The following is an 18453-nucleotide window of genomic DNA, read 5'->3' on the forward strand; positions in this document are numbered from 1 at the left end:
GGCATTAGAGTTTTTTTGAAAAAAATTGTGTAGAACAAATAATTTAGAATTAATTTATTTCATGTAGTTCAATGTCAAAAAATCAAAATTTTTTAATTTCTAGATCACTTGGTGACTTTATTCGTTTTAGGGAAGCAATTCGCTGATATTTCTGAATACATAATGGGTTTTAAAAAAATTTGAAAAAACACTTCCTGAGAAATTAAAAAATTATGCCCAATTTAATCGAATTCTAAGTTACCTCACATTAAATCTAAAATCGTTTTGGTCAAAACACATCTCATATGATCTAGTTTTTTATTACTTCAAAATTTCAATTTTTTATGAATTTTTGAGTTTTTTTTTTTTTAATTACCTAAAGATATTTTGTTTTTTCTGATTCACTTTATTAAAAAAAAAAAAAATAATAATAAGATGTGCTTTGGCGGTTTATTAACATGTATTCCAAAAATTTGCTCAAGTCTAGAATTAGAGTTTTACTTGTAAAAAAATATATGAACCAATCTAAACAAAAATTTTGGGCATTAGAGTTTTTTTGAAAAAAATTGTGTAGAAGAAATAATTTAGAATTAATTTATTTCATGTAGTTCAATGTCAAAAAATCAAATTTTTTTAATTTGCAGATCACTTGGTGACTTTATTCGTTTTAGGGAAGCAATTCGCTGATATTTCTGAATACATATGGGTTTTAAAAAAATTTGAAAAAACACTTCCTGAGAAATTAAAAAATTGTGCCCAATTTAATCGAATTCTAAGTTACCTCACATTAAATCTAAAATCGTTTTGGTCAAAACACATCTCATATGATCTAGTTTTTTATTACTTCAAAATTTCAATTTTTTATAAATTTTTGAGTTTTTTTTTTAAATTACCTAAAGATATTTTGTTTTTTCTGATTCACTTTATTAAAAAAAAAAAATAATAATAATAATAAGATGTGCTTTGGCGGTTTATTAACATGTATTCCAAAAATTTGCTCAAGTTTAGAATTAGAGTTTTACTTGTAAAAAAATATATGAACCAACTCTAAACAAAAATTTTCGGCATTAGAGTTTTTTTGAAAAAAATTGTGTAGAAGAAATAATTTAGAATTAATTTATTTCATGTAGTTCAATGTCAAAAAATCCATATTTTTTAATTTCCAGATCACTTGGTGACTTTATTCGTTTTAGGGAAGCAATTCGCTGATATTTCTGAATACATAATGGGTTTTAAAAAAATTTGAAAAAACACTACCTGAGAAATTAAAAAATTATGCCCAATTTAATCGAATTCTAAGTTACCTCACATTAAATCTAAAATCGTTTTGTTCAAAACACATCTCATATGATCTAGTTTTTTATTACTTCAAAATTTCAATTTTTTATGAATTTTTGAGTTTTTTTTTTAAATTACCTAAAGATATTTTGTTTTTTCTGATTCACTTTATTAAAAAAAATAATAATAATAATAATAATAAGATGTGCTTTGGCGGTTTATTAACATGTATTCCAAAAATTTGCTCAAGTTTAGAATTAGAGTTTTACTTGTAAAAAAATATATGAACCAAATCTAAACAAGAATTTTGGGCATTAGAGTTTTTTTGAAAAAAATTGTGTAGAAGAAATAATTTAGAATTAATTTACTTCATGTAGTTCAATGTCAAAAAATCAAAATTTTTTAATTTCCAGATCACTTGGTGACTTTATTCGTTTTAGGGAAGCAATTCGCTGATATTTCTCAATACATAATGGGTTTTAAAAAAATTTGAAGAAACACTTCCTGAGAAATTAAAAAATTATGCCCAATTTAATCGAATTCTAAGTTACCTCACATTAAATCTAAAATCGTTTTGGTCAAAACACATCTCATATGATCTAGTTTTTTATTACTTCAAAATTTCAATTTGTTATGAATTTTTGAGTTTTTTTTTTTAATTACCTAAAGATATTTTGTTTTTTCTGATTCACTTTATTAAAAAATAATAATAATAATAATAATAATAATAAGATGTGCTTTGGCGGTTTATTAACATGTATTCCAAAAATTTGCTCAAGTTTAGCATTAGAGTTTTACTTGTAAAAAAATATATGAACCAACTGTAAACAAAAATTTTAGGCATTGGAGTTTTTTTGAAAAAAATTGTGTAGAAGAAATAATTTAGAATTAATTTATTTCATGTAGTTCAATGTCAAAAAATCAAAATTTTTTAATTTCCAGATCACTTGGTGACTTTATTCGTTTTAGGGAAGCAATTCGCTGATATTTCTGAATACACAATGGGTTTTAAAAAAATTTGAAAAAACACTTCCTGAGAAATCAAAAAATTATGCCCAATTTAATCGAATTCTAAGTTACCTCACATTAAATCTAAAATCGTTTTGGTCAAAACACATCTCATATGATCTAGTTTTTTATTACTTCAAAATTTCAATGCTTAAAAATTTGAAAATATTTCTTCGTAAGAATTCCTTCTTTTCGGAAATATGGCTGTGGTCAAAATTTCAGAACAGTTATTTGTTGTAGTCACTCACTTTCGTTTTTCAAAAAAAAAAAAACCAAAAATCTTGTTTTTTTCCCCCGGAATTAACCTAAAAATCCCGTTCCCACCTCCTCAATCCCGCAATTTATGATCTCCTCGCCACTAATTAAGCCGAGAGGTGCGCAATTAATTACCCTTGACAAGGAAGCAAAGATTCCTCTCGCGGATGTCCATACCCGGATGATTAATTCCTCATTTACATCATTACACAAAACTCCGTAATTAATAGTCCGCTCGACCGGACTTTCATTTAAATAGTCCCCGAACAAACGAAACTATTCACAATTTGACACCTGACGCCACTCAGTCAATAACCCCATAAAAAAGAAACTTCTGGGCTGGTATTGTTCTCGTTGCAACACCGCGAACAAAAAGAGCGATCGTTGTTTCCGAAGCTAATTGCAAGCAGCTCGTTCTCGAGTTAAATTACCCCAAAAATTTGTCCAAATCGGGGGCCGCCGGCGAAATGTGCTTGGCTTTATCGGGGTCTTAAAATAGCGCCGGTGTCGAATTGCGGAATGGCTTCGGGTTACGAGACACACCTGTAAGTGATTGCTTTCAAAGACAACAAATTCTCATTATAGGCGGTTAATTCGATGGTGTTTTTATAAAGATCGTGTACGGCGGCTGATTGCGCATTTTTCTGGGACGAGAATGAGGTTTGTTTAGCTAACGAGAGGTAATTTCATTTCGTGGCTACCTGAATGGAGGCGGATTTCGAAAGCTTAGCGCGAAATTAGAGGTTTTGGTTGCACAAATCGGGTGGTTTTGGAGTGGTACAAGGGCGCGGCTTGGACCTACGCGTTTTTTCGGTTACGTGAATGATCTGATTTTACTCTAAAACAGCTTGTGAACTTGTAACCGATGGAACTATCGTCACTTCATGAAATGAGAAAAAAATCAGTACGAGGAGGTTATGAAAAACAAACACTACAAACCGGTACTTGCGAAATTGCAATTTCTTGACACACTTAGTTAATACAACGTCATCATTGTTTATTTTATTCTTACGATTTAGTAATTCCAACAATAAGAAAAATCAGTCAAAACCAGTCAAAACCAGAATTTTGATCTTCGTAAATATTGACCTAAGTAAATAAATTACAATACAAAGCACAATTTTCTGTAGCAGATTTTAGGATATTTTTAGCATGAAATCGTCTTCCAGTGTGAATATTTGCATAAACCGTACGCCAGTTTCGAGATTAAACGAACCTTCTGCAGAGTCTAAGCAAATTTTTTTTTGGAGTTGATTTCATGTATATTTGTTCCCAAGTAAGACCCTAATTTTAAACTAGAGCTAATTTTTCGAATCCATTTTAATTAATAAACCGTCAAAGCACATTTGAGATTTTTGAAAAATTGACCAAAATTCGTCAAAAAATTCTGAGAAATGCGTTTCGAGGAACTGATTCAAAAAACATAACGCGTTTGTGGTCCTGGACCAAGATTTTTGAAAAATTCGGTTCGAAAACGAATTTTTTAAAAAACTCAAAAATCGTCATTTTTAATAGATTGAGGACAAAGCCAACTAGTACATAATTTTTTTTTAAACGCTTGTTTTTAATTTTAGTACAGGTTTTGTTTGTCCAAGCATAATGACAAAAAAATTACCTGTCCCATTTTTCGGTTTGATTAACTTGTTAAATTTTCCCTAAAAACTGTCTCTGTTTTTTTATCCTGAACACTTTAAATTCATTTTTCATAAATGCTAAGTTAAATTCAAAGTTAAATTGTTCATTCGAAAGTATTTTTTCTATACAGAAAAACTCTAATGCCTGAAAATTGTCTTTGGAGTTGATTTCATGTATATTTTTTTCCCAAGTAAGACCCTAATTTTAAACTAGAGCTAATTTTTCGATTAAACCGTCAAAGCACATCTAACATTTTTGAAAAATTGACTAAAATTCGTCAAAAATTCTGAGAAATGCGTTTCGACGAACTGATTCAAAAAACATAACGCGTTTGTGGTCCTGGACCAAGATTTTTGAAAAATTCGGTTCGAAAATGGATTTTTTAAAAAACTCAAAAATTCATTTTTAATTGATTGAGGACAAATTGTTGGAATTTTTGGAGGAATTCAGATAAGTCGAAATCTGTTTGTGTTTATTGGACAAAGAAAAAATAATTTAAAAAATCCTTGGGCCCAAATGTGGTTTAATTTTCCTGTTCAATATTTCATTCTTCATTTTATCTCATGATACATACGCAAGAAATTTAAAAATTGTTCAGAATGAATCTAACAACAGTCTTTTTCTAAGTGAACATCAAATTGACGTACAACAAAGCGATTTTTTTATCACTCTATATACTTGAAGTAGCCAATATTTTGGAATATTCGTGAATAATTATTTTTATGAAAGTCTTTCCTTATATTTGGACCTGATCGATGAGTAATTAGAAGGTGAGATATCAATAAAAATCGTCCTCAAGTTAGCACTGGACGTTCACGCTATTATTTCAAGGTCGGCAATGCACATCCCGCGCCAACTAGTAAATAATTTTTATTAATCGCTTGTTTTTAATTTTATTCCCGATTGTATCCTTTCGAGGTATCTAAAGAAAATAAAAAAATTTAAATTGTTCATTCGAAAGTATTTTTTCTATACAAAAAACTCTAATGCCTGAAAATTTTTTTTGGAGTTGATTTCATGTATATTTTTTTCCCAAGTAATACCCTAATTTTAAACTAGAGCTAATTTTTCGAATCCATTTTAATTAAACCGGCAAAGCACATCAGAGATTTTTGAAAAATTGACCAAAATTCGTCAAAAGACCTGAGAAATGCGTTTCGACGAACTGATTAAAAAAACATAACGCGTTTGTGGTCCCGGACCAAGATTTTTGAAAAATTCGGTTCGAAAACGGATTTTTGGAAAAACTCAAAAATCGTCATTTTTAATAGAATGAGGACAAATTGTTGGAATTTTTGGAGGAATTCAGATAAGTCGAAACCTGTTTTTGTTTACTGGGCAAAGAAAAAATAATTTAAAAAATCCTTGGTCCTAAATGTGGTTTAATTTTCCTCTTCAATATTTCATTCTTCATTTTATCTTATGAAACATACGCAAGAAATTTAAAAATTGTTCAGAATGAATCTAACAATAGTCTTTTTCTAAGTGAACATCAAATTGACGTATAACAAAGCGATTTTTTGATCACTGTATACTTGAAGTAGCCAATATTTTTAATATTCGTGAAGAATTATTTTCATGAAAATTTTTACTTATATTTGGACCTGATCGATGAGTAATTAGAAGGTGAGATATCAATAAAAATCGTCCTCAAGTTAGCACTGGACGTTCACGCTGTTATTTCAAAGTCGGCTATGCACAACATCCCGCGCCAACTAGTAAATAATTTTTTTTAAACGCTTGTTTTTAATTTTAGTACAGGTTTTGTTTGTCCAAGCATAATGACAAAAAATTGACTGTCCCATTTTTCCGTTTGATTAACTTGTTAAATTTTCCATAAAAACTGTCTCTGTTTTTTTATCCTGATAACTTTAAATTCATTTTTCATAAATGCTAAGTTAAATTCAAATTTAAATTGTTCATTCGAAAATTTTTTTCTATACAGAAGACTCTTTGGAGTTGATTTCGTGTATATTTTTTTCCCAAGTAAAACCCTAATTTTAAACTAGAGCTAATTTTTCGAATCCATTTTAATTAAACCGTCAAAACACATCTGGAATTTTTGAAAAATTGACTAAAATTCGTCAAAAAATTCTGAGAAATGCATTTCGACGAACTGATTGAAAAAACAAAACTCAAAAATCGTCATTTTTAATAGATTGGGGACACATTGTTGGAATTTTTGGAAGAATTCAGATAAGTCGAAATCTATTTTTAGGTAATTTTGAAATTGACATTAGTCAAAATTAAACCCAATCTCTTTTAGAATTAAAAAATAACTAAGAAAATCTAAAAAAGAACTAATTCAATGATATCAGAAGTGTCTTTTCATTCAAATCAACATTGACACTTTTTTGTTTTATAGAAAAAACGCGTTAATGAAGGTTTTATAAATAAGACGCTATTGTCGTCAACTGATAGAAGAGGTTTATGTATAAGAAAGTGATTACGGGTATAAAGTTACACTGGATAAACTCGAACAAAGCCAAGAAACATAATGATCAGTTCTGGATAATAAGTATCCACGGTAAATTGTTTACCCATATTTACTACAGAGAAAGTTTGCTGTACTTCAAGCGATCCTTGAAGTTAACGAGTACACTTAAACAAATATAGTAAATTCTATATTCTACTACAGAACTATATTTAACAATTTTTACAAGATTATCAAAAAATTTAATAACCCAGAATTTTGATTAAATTGTTAAGAACACTTGTTTAGCTACAATGTAACGAATAAAATTAAATTAGCAAGAGTGAAACCAGGTCAAAGTTCACCCCGAAGCTCCCAAAAACCACTTTTTAACCGTCAAACTTCCGATCGAGCTTCGGAAGCTCGTTCCATCCACTCCGATCCCGGCACATTTCCAGCATCCACAAGAAACTGTTAAATAGATTAACTTAATAGCATACACACGCTCCCAGCTATAAACCCCGCTAAAACTGCTAAATACCTCCCGACCATGCAAAAAGAAACCATTTCCACCAACGATTCCGATTAATTCAAACGTAACCTAGATTTTAATTAATATCTGTGCACTTTCTGTGCAAATCCATGCAGCTGGCATTCTCGTGGAGCTCGTGTACAGAGAGCGGGTCAACACTCCGTGAACTCTATTTTCACTAATTCTGTGTACGCGGCCTAGATTATCGGCATACATGACGCTCTATTAATCCAAATTCGTTGTGGGTCCTGATTTTTCGCGATGGATATCGTGCCGAGTCAAGTACGAAAGTTATGGCGGTGTGCTAGTTATAAAATGATTTAACAGGCTGAAAGCATTTCAAGGAATTGTGCTCAAATGGAAATGTAAATGTTTGAACATTAATTGTATAAACATTTATACTGTTATGGCAAATGTAAACCGACCGAAATAATTATCATCGGTTCGGGTTTAGTCAACCGGGAGGTGGAAGTGCAACATTAAAATACAAATAATTACGGTGGTTGTGGGTTTCGACCTCCAAATTATGGATGAGCTGACGGTTTCTAAAATTTATGACATGAATGTAAAGCGGAAATAGACACAGATTTGGAATGGGACTGTAGCGAACGTCCGACTAGCATAACATCAATTTTTTTGATATCTTAGATGGCAGATTTCAAATTTTTACAAGACATTTGGACAAGAAATTCTAAAAAAAAAATACCTAAATATTTTACATTACCAACTTGACTTGACACGTAACAGCCAAGTATTCTGTAAATTTTGACCATAGGCGTATTAAAAAAAGAAAAATGTTTGCAAGTAAAATTTTCAAGTTTTTGGACATCTGGATGGCAGGTTTCAAAATATTAATTATTTATTAAACGAACAGGAAAAATTTAGAAAATGGAGTATATTATTTTGACCCAAAGAGAACAAATCAGATTCGTTTTGATAATTTTAAAGCTAATTTTCCAAAATCCCAACGATTTACATTTAAGATGAATGAAGTTTTAAAATTTTAAAAATTGAGTACCTTTTGATTCAAAGAGATCAAATCGGAGCCCTTTTGACATGATCCACAGATTTAAAATGAACCCGACAAGAATTGTCTACGAATTTCAAAAATTAAGTGAGAATAACACCTCGAGGTCCGGTAATTTTGGCCATAGCGGTATTAAAAAAAACAAGAAAAATCTTATGAAGGAAAATTTTCAAATTTTTGGTTACCTTAGATGGCAGATTTTAAATTTTAAAGTAACCGACGAGAGTAAAAATTTTGAAAATGAGTTATATCTTGATTAAAAAAATCCAATCAGATCCGTTTTGACAAAGAATTCTAAAGAAATGTTAACTTTAATGCCCTACTATGAAGAACTTATATTGAAAAAAAAAAACAATATACATATCTTCGAGTTTAAAAAATAACTAAAAAAATCTTAAATTGAACTATTCGTTGTACAATTTTTCCTTCAAATAAAGTCAGAATTCAATGTAATTAGGCCTATTTTTTTAATTTCCCTGACTCTTTTTTTTCAAAATTTTTAAATCAGATTTTCCAAAATCCGAACGAATTATTTCCTTAAAACGAATAAACTCAACTCAGTAGTACGAAACAGTCAAGAGTTCTGTAAATGTTGTCCTTAGTCGTAGGTATTAAAAAAAATCTGACGAAGGAAAATTTTCAATTTTCCAAAAATATTGGCCCAGATTGGAAGCTTTGAAAAACTCTCGACTAGAATGAATTTTTTTGAGATCTTAGGTGGCAGTTTTCAAAATTTGAAATAACCGACACGAGGAAACACTTTGAAAATAGGGTATATTTTGACTCAAAACGATGAAATGAAAAACCCATTTTCACTCCGTTTTGACAAAAAAATTCTAAAAAGAAATATCTAAATGTTCTACTATTACGAAGATAACAAGTTCAAGAATAAAAACATGTTGTCTACGAATTTAAAAACTAACTGAGGATAACCTCTCGATGGGCGTTGATTTTGAACATAGTCGTAAAAAAAGGAAGGAAAATTTTGAAATTTTTGGTTACCTTACATGGCAGATTTAAATTTTGAAATAATCGATAAATTTGGACTCAAAGAGATAAGCCTTTTTTTAAATTTTTATTCAAAAATTAATTCCTTAAAACGAATAAACTCAGCAGAACAATACAGTCAAGATTTCTGTAAATTTTGACCAGAGCCGTATTAAAAAAATCTTACAAAGAAAAAGTTGCTGGGTATGCAGATTTCAAAATATTAAGTAAATGATAACAGGAAAATTTTTGAAAATACAGTAAATTTTGATTCAGAGATCAGACTGGACCCGTTTCAACAAAAAATGTTGATTCTCAAAGTTAAAATGAATTAAATTTTTTTTTTTTTGGTGTCCCAAACGGCATATTTCGAAATTTGAAATAACGGAATCGAATAAAAATTTTGAAAATGGGTATATTTTGACTCAAAAGGATGACATTTTTTGACCCCGTTTTGACAACAAATTCTAAAAAAATAGTATAAACGTTATACTACTTATTATGATTATGAGAGAACTTCAAGAATAAAATAACTGAGAATAACTTTTCCATGACCGAAAAAAAGAAAAAACTCCTATGAAGGAAAATTTTCACCATTTGTGGTAGATTTCAAATTTTGAAGAAACCCACAAAAGTAAAAATTAAAAAAAAAGGAGTATATTTTGACTAAAAAAAAAAGATCAAAACAGACACGTTCTGACAAAAAGTTCCAAAAACAAAAAACCCAAATATCTTCAAGTTTAAAAAAATAGCTAAAGAAATCTTAAAAATCTGTTCGTCTCTCTGGATGCCAGGTTTCAAAATACTCCTATTAAAAAACGAATTGGAAAAATTCCAAAAATGGAGCATATTTTGACTCAAAAATACCAAATTAGATTCGTTTTGACAAAAAAATAGTGATCGATTTTATTAAATAAAGCCGGAATTCAATGAAATTAGGTCTATTTTTTTAGTTTCCCGACCTGTTTTCGTATCAAAAATTACTTCCTTAAAACGAATAAACTCAGTAGAACAAAACAGTCAAGGTTTTGTTCAGAGCTGTATTAAGAAAATCTTACAAAGAAAAAGTTGCTGGGTATCTAGATGGCAGGTTTCGAAATATTAAGTAAATAACAAGAGGAAAAATTTTGAAAATAGAGTAAATTTTGATTCAGAGATCAGACTAGACTCATTTTGACAAAAAATGTTGATTCTCAAAGTTAAAATGAACTAAAATCTATTTTTTTTTTGTATCCTAAATGGCGTATTTCGAAATTTGAAATAACCGAAACGACTAAAAATTTTGAAAATGGGTATATTTTGACTTAAAACGATGAAATTTTTTTGACCCCTTTTTGACAAAAACTTCTAAAAATGTACATCTAAACGTTGTAATTCAAGAATAAAACCAAGTTGCCTGCGAATTTAAACATTAACTGAGAATAAATTCCCGATTACAGAAGAAAAGAACAAAACCCCTATGAAGGAAAATTTTCAAATTTTTGGTTACTTTAGATGGCCGATTTCAAACCGACAAGAGTAAATATTTTAAAAATCGACTATATTTTGAGTAAAAAAAAATCAATACAGACACGTTCTTACAAAAATTACTAAAAAAAACAAAATATCTTCAAGCTTAAAAAATAACTAAGAAAATTTAAAAAAATCTATTCGTTGCACAATGTTTCCTTCAAATAAAGGCAGAATTCAATGAAATTAGGCGTAATTTTTTAATTTCTCGTTTTCAAGTTTTTGGACATCTGAATGACAAGTTTCAAAATGCTCCTATTAAAAAACCAACAGGAAAAATTTCAAAAATGGCGCATATTTTGACTCAAAGGGATCAAATCAGACTCGTTTTGACAAAAAGTACTGATCGATTTTATTAAATAAACCCGGAATTCAATGACATTAGGTCCATTTTTTTAATTTCCCGGCCTGTTTTTACTTCAAAAATTATTTCCTTAAAACTCAGTAGAACAAAACTGTAAAGGTTTCTGTAAATTTTGACCAGAGCCGTATTAAAAAAACGTTACAAAGAAAAGTTGCTGGGTATCTAGATGGCAGGTTTCAAAATATTAAATAAATGACAACAGGGAAAATTTTGAAAATAGAGTAAGACAAAAAATGTTGACTCTCAAGGTTAAAATGAACTAAAACCTATTTTTTTGGTATCCTAGGTGGCGTATTTCGAAATTTGAAATAAACGAAACGAATGAAAATTTTGAAAATGGGTATATTTTGACTTAAAACGATGAAATTTTTTGACCCCGTTTTGACAAAAAATTCTAAAAAAATAATCTAAACATTCTACTACTACGAGACAACTTCAAGAATAAAACCAATTTGTCTACGAATTTGAAAATTAACTGAGAATAACTTCCCGATGACACAAAAAAAGAACAAAACCACTATGAAGGAAAATTTTCAAATTTTTGGTTACTTTAGATGGCCGATTTCAAATTTTGCAGAAACCGACAAGAGTAAAACTTTTAAAAATCCAGTATATTTTGAGTCAAAAAACAATCAAAACAGGCACGTTCATACAAGGATTTCTAAAAAAAAGAACAAAATATCTCCAAGTTTAAAAAATAACTAAGAAAATTTTAAAAATCTATTCGTTGCACAATAATTCATCCAAATAAAGACAAAATTCAATGAAATTAGGCATACCTTTTTAATTTCCCATTTTCAACTTTTTGGGTATGTGGATAACAGGTTTCAAAATACTCCTATTAAAAAAAAGAACAGGAAAAATCGCAAAAATGGAGCATATTTTGTCGCAAAGAGATCCAATTAGACTCGTTTTGACAAAAAATACTGATCGATTTTATTAAATAAAGCTGGAATTCAATGACATTAGGTCTATTTCTTAATATCCCGGGCTGTTTTTTTTTTCAAAAATTACTTTCTTAAAACGAATAAACTCAGTCCAGGTTTTTGTAAAATTTGACCAGAACCGTATTAAAAAAATCTTACAAAGGAAAAGTTGCTGGGTATCTAAATAGCAGGTTTCAAAATATTAAATAAAGGACAAGAGGAAAAATTTTGAAAATAGAGTAAATTTTGATTCAAAGATCGGACTAGATTCGGTTTGACAAAAAATGTTGATTCTCAAAGTCAAAATGAACTAAAATCTATTTTCTTGGTATTGATGACAAATTAAAATTTTGAATGGGTATATTTTGACTCAAAACGATGAAATTTTTTGATCCCGGTTTGACAAAAAATTCTAAAAAGAATTTAACCGACATGTTCTACTTGGTATTACGAAGATAAATTTAAGAATAAAATCTATCTAGCTACAAATTTAAAAAATAAATGAGCATAACTTCTCGATGACTGTTAATTTTGACGATAACGATATTAACAGGAAAAAGAAAACAAAGAAAAAGAAAAATCTTATGAAGCAAAGCAAAATTTACAAATTTTTGGTTAGTTTAGATGGCAGATTTCAAATTTTGTAGAAAGTGACGAGAGTAAAAATTTTAAAAATAGAGTATATTTTGATTCAAAAAAATTAAATCAGACCCATTTTGACAAAAAAATCTAAAAAAGTTGACCCAAATGTTCAACAATTATGATATAACTAAGAAAATCTAAAAAGGAGCTAGTTTTTACAACACATTCTCCAAAATGAACAAATTATTTCCTTAAGAGGAATCAATTCAGTAGTAGAAAAAAGCCAAGTATTTTATGAATTTTGACCATAGCCGTATTAAAAAAAAAAAAAAATTCTTTGCTAAAAATTTTCAAGTTTTTGGGCATCTGGATGGCAGGTTTGAAAATATTAAAAAACGAACAGGAAAAATTTACAAAATGGAATATATTTTGCCCCAAACAGACTAAATCAGACTCGTTTAGACAAAAAATACTCACCGATTTTATTAAATAAATCCAAAATTCAATGAAATTAAGCGTATTTTTCGAATTTTTCGGCCCGTTTTCCTTTCAAAAATTACTTCCTTAAAACGTATGAAGTCATTAGTACAAAAAGTGAAGGCTTATGTAAATTTTGACCATAGCCGTATTAAAAAAATCTTATAACGGAAAATTTGCTGACATAATTATCTAGATGACAGGTTTCAAAATATGAAGCAATTGACAGCAGGAAAATTTTCAAAATAGAGAGTATTTTGACTAAAGGTAGTTTTCAAAATTTGAAATAACCGACACGACTAAACATTGTGAAAATAGGGCATATTTTGACTCAAACCAATGAAATCAAACCCGTTTTGACATAATTTCGATCATAGCCATATTCAAAAAGGAGAAAAATCTTCTGAAGGAAAATTTTCAAATTTTTGGTTACCTTAGATGGCAGATTTCAAATTTTGAAGTAACAGACAAGAGTAAAAATTTTGAAAATAAGCATATTTTGATCCAAAAAAATCAAATCAAACTCGTTTTGACAAAGAATGTTGCCAGATTTTATTAAATAAAGATAGAATTAAATGAAATTATAAGAATAAGAATAAGAATAAGTTTATTGCACAACTAGAGCAGCGTACAAAAAGTTAGAATACAGGCTAACCCTGATACTAAAACGATTCTAACTCATACCTACACCTAAATTATTGATATTTTTTCCTGCCCGAACCGTTCTTTTTTAAATTTTTTAAAGCAAATTTTCCAAATTACGTACAAATTACTTTCTTAAAACGAATAGACTCAATAGCAAAAAGCAGTAAAGATTTCTGTAAATTTTGACCATGGCCATATTAAAAAAAATAACAAAGGAAAATTTTCAAGGTTTCAAAACATTGAGTAATTGACAACAGGAAAAATTTTGAAAATAGGGTGTATTTTGACTCAAGACAATCAAAGCAAACCCGTTTTGACATAATTTTGATCATAGCCGTATTCAAAAAGGAGAAAAATCTTCTGAAGGAAAATTTTCAAATTTTTGGTTACCGTAGATGGCAGATTTCACATTTTGAAGCAACAGAGAAGAGTAAAAATTTTGAAAATAAGCATATTTTGATCAAAAAAATCAAATCAAATCTGTTTTGACAAAAAATTCTAAAAAAAGTTACCTTTTCTTTTAAATTTTGACCATAGGCGTATTAAAAAAAGAAAAACCTTACCAAGGAAAATTTTCAAGGTATTGGTGATCTGGATGGTAGGTCTCAAAATATTACAAAACGAACAGGAAATATTTGGAAAATGGAATATATTTTGACCCAAAAAATCAAATCAGACTCGTTTTGACAGAGAATGTTGCTCGATTTTATTAAATAAAGACAGAATTAAATGAAATTAGTGATATTTTTTCCTGTCCGAACCGTTCTTTTTTAAATTTTTTAAAGCAAATTTTCCAAATTATGTACAAATTACTTTCTTAAAACGAATAGACTCAATAGCAAAAAGCAGTCAAGATTTCTGTAAATTTTGACCATGGCCATATTAAAAAAAATAACAAAGGAAAATTTTCAAGGTTTCAAAACATTGAGTAATTGACAACAGGAAAAATTTTGAAAATAGGGTGTATTTTGACTCAAGACAATGAAATCAAACCCGTTTTGACATAATTTTGATCATAGCCGTATTCAAAAAGGAGAAAAATCTTCTGAAGGAAAATTTTCAAATTTTTGATTACCGTAGATGGCAAATTTCAAATTTTGAAGCAACAGACAAGAGTAAAAATTTTGAAAATAAGCATATTTTGATCAAAAAAAATAAAATCAAACCTGTTTTGACAATGAATTCTAAAAAAAGTTACCTTTTTTTTTAATTTTGACCATAGGCGTATTAAAAAAAGAAAAACCTTACCAAGGAAAATTTTCAAGGTATTGGTATTAAAAAAATGACAAGGGAAAATTTTCAAGCTTTCAAAACATTGAGTAATTGACAACAGGAAAAATTTTGAAAATAGGGTGTATTTTGACTCAAAACGATGAAATCAAACCCGTTTTGACAAAAAATTAAAAAAAAAACTTGATGTAACAATGGAACACAACGAAAACAACTTCAAAAGTGAAAGCAAAATTCGAGAAAGAACTTGAGAATTTTTTTTCAATTTTTGGATATCCTTGCTAGCAGATCTCAAAATATGAAGTAACTAACAACATCAGGATAAATTTTCAGAAAAGGAGTAGGTATATTTTGATTCAAAGAAATCAAGTCAAACACAATACATTAAAAAATTTCTAAAAAAAAAATTATCTATTTTCCACAAGCAATTTTTTGCTTTGGCAAACCTATTTTCCAAAATATCAGAGAAATGCTTATTTAAAATCAATAACCTGAGTGATCCAAAACCCAAAAGTTCAAAAGTTCTATAGACTTTTTAAAATTTTTGTTGTAAACTGACCAAAATAATTATCATCGGTTCGTAGTTTAGTCAAGCGGAAGGTGCAACAAAAAAATACAAATAATTGCCTCTATCGCGATTTTCGACATCCAAAATATGTAAAATTGACGATTTTCCAAAATTCACGTCATTCATGTAAATCGCAAATAGCCACAGATTTAGAACGAATCTTTGGGGAGCACCCAACAATTATTACAACAAGAATATTTTATTTAGTGTCACGAAATTGGGCTTTAAACGCCGAAATTTCAGATTCAAACCGGCTAAAAACACACTAATAATACACCCGCAGCTAATTAAAAGCGTTGTTAATAAAAAAAGCTTTCACACACCACCACCAGGAGATTAAAATTAAAATCGCATCTAGACAAACTGTTTCCCAATAGGATAAAATACAAAAACGAAACAAATCCGATTGTCACAGCTACGAATTTACTACTAAATTTTATCATAAGCTGACGAGGGTCTTTACCAGGGAGGTTGTCTAAGCATTACCGATTACCGATAGTTCAAGAATTTCAGGATTATAAATTAAATCCTGTATTGTAAAACGTTATCACGAAACTACACAACGAAAAAAACGTTTTTATAATGCAAAGTGAATGTTTAACTTAGTCGTTAATCTCGACAGGTTGAGCAGATTACGGATAAAATACACAAATTAAGAACCACAGCAGTGTAAAAACCCAAACCAGTTTACATTGTAGCGAAGAACCAAACGGAATAAAAAATCGATTACTTCTGTTGTCGCTAATTTAGATATCCTTAATTTGCCGTAAAAAGCCAAATTTAAATATTTTAGTGCCTCGCTGTCAAGGTCGGGCCAATTTGTCCTGATTTTGTACCACACAAGTCTTAAATAATTTTCAGATTGACTATAATTTGTTTTTCGTTTTATCAAGGCTAATGAAATAAAGTGAAATCACCTTATAGTACAAAGTAGCTGTAGAATAATAAGATTCACATTTGAAGAAATTTTGTTCAGTGTTTATTAATTAAAACCGAATCGAAAAATTATTTGAGGATTTGATTTGGTACACAGGTGGTAGTTTTGGAGCGTCTAGTAAGAAAGAAACATCCTGTACTTGGAAAATTTTTTTGATTAAGCGAATTTTAAAATTTTCTACACACAAAACAAGATTTGCATTCAATGATTAATTTTTTTATAGAGCAGGCAGTTTTATTGTCCATGGACGTTAAAATATTCACAGCCCCAGGCGGCCCATAAACTGTTTGAGTTACCAAATCCCACATAACATACGAGATTCAACTTCTGTCAGTTTATTACCCGATATCGAATATCCGATTAGTGTCAAATTACCGAAATTGCTTTATTGTTCTAAAATACGTCCACACGAAGAATCCCCGGCTTGATTTTTGCGCTACGCCACTGGGTTTTTTACAGTTAAGCAATTAGCAATTGATAATGTTAACACGGTTTCCATGTAATTTACATTTCTGTTACAAATTTAGCGTTGCGTAATTACGTGTCGGATAAAAAGCCATGGGCGGGTGCTACTGGGTTTGATATTACCATGTGTGGCTGGCGGTTGAGTTGAAAGGGGATCGATTCGTTATCACAGGTTATTAGCACTGTTATTGTAGAATAAATCATGGTAATTTATGTTTGCTGTGCTGATGAAACGGTAGAGTTGATGTTCGTGTGAATTACCAAAGTAAACGATATTTAGCGATTTGCCGGTGGTTTTTGTTATGGTTAACTGAATCGTCTGAAAATTATATACGACTATATACAACATTCCACGCTTATTACAATTATTAAGAAATGTTCCTGAATGTAAAATAAAATGTATCTTGTATTTATATTGTGTATATAAAAGGTATATAAATGTCTGAACTAATGTTATGTTTGATGTAATGTTATGTAAATGTTGTTAATAAATTTAAGTGTATGTTTTCCGTATGTATTATTGAATTTTAGTTTGCGATTTTGTGTGCGGAGTCACCTGTTATGTTTTCAACGATTTAATTTACACTTACGTGCAATATTTTTTTAATTTGTATCGTTTCACGTAGCGTTTCACTGTAACATTTTCATGTTCGTATATTCACGATTAACTGAAGAGAAATTAGAATTTAGCAATATATTTATATAAAAAACACAAATTCATGTAAAAATTTAGTCTTCGACTTTTGTACATAAAATAATTTTCATAGTTACAAAAATTATATATTGTATGCTTTGCATATCCAGAAGCAACCAATTTTATAAAGTAAAGAAATTAGTCCTAAGCGAAATTTAGATAAAGAAATTGGTAGCCCTCTCCAAATTTTCGTCAGACTTTTTTATATGATTGTTATAACTGAACTTAAGAAAGTGTTTACTAAATTTTAAAGTTTAATAATCGATTGCTCTGATTGGGAGAAATATTGTTTCTAAAGTGGAAATTGTGGAACAATTCTTCGTTTGCCATTCGACGGATGTTTGATTTCAAGCGATTTCGTAACCTGTACTAACTTAGTTCTAGTTGCGTTATTAATTTTTTGTTGATATTTTTTCTGTACATATTTTACTTCGTTTCGACGTTGCAGTATTACCTGTTTTCGTTTTATCGATGTTGAAAATAAACTATCTGTGAGACACAATACATCTTCTAGGGTGTATACAAACATATCGTGAAAAATTATTTTATATAATTGATTTTACTTTTAAAAAGTATTAAAAGTGTAGACAATAACACGTTGTGACATTTGTTTGTAGAAAAAATATGGTGTTTAAACGCTTAATAGCGATACATAGTTGTTGTAATTAAAATATGTACAATTAAGTATTATTTATTGATTTTTTGTAATTATTAAAGTAACGAGTTTTTGTTTCAAACCAAAGAACAATTATTATAGTTTTAGAATGTAGCTTATACATAAACTTTTAGCCGATAATAAAATGATTTAAAACCTCCACAGGAATTTCATTCCGCCCTGCCCGTGCTTTTCGCACATTATTTACACTTATCTGACAATTTTATTTGCATTTATTCCCGGCTTAAAAATACATTATTGTGGTCGTAAGCTCTTTTTGTCGCGCG

The 18453-nt window shown here is 29.3% G+C and overlaps 1 long non-coding RNA gene across 1 annotated transcript; it reads left to right on the forward strand.

The window, feature by feature from the left end:
- The first annotated feature begins 2037 nt into the window (after positions 1 to 2037).
- On the forward strand, positions 2038 to 18119 carry LOC135139684 (uncharacterized). Its single transcript, XR_010282186.1, has 2 exons — positions 2038 to 12872; positions 12938 to 18119. It is a non-coding gene; the product is annotated as an uncharacterized LOC135139684 (long non-coding RNA).
- The last annotated feature ends 334 nt before the right edge of the window (positions 18120 to 18453 follow it).

This window comes from Zophobas morio, unplaced genomic scaffold (genome assembly GCF_036711695.1).
Source record: "Zophobas morio isolate AGI-343-1 ecotype UQ-CSIRO unplaced genomic scaffold, CSIRO_AGI_Zmor_V1 ptg000031l, whole genome shotgun sequence".
Classification (NCBI taxonomy): Eukaryota; Metazoa; Arthropoda; class Insecta; order Coleoptera; family Tenebrionidae; genus Zophobas; species Zophobas morio.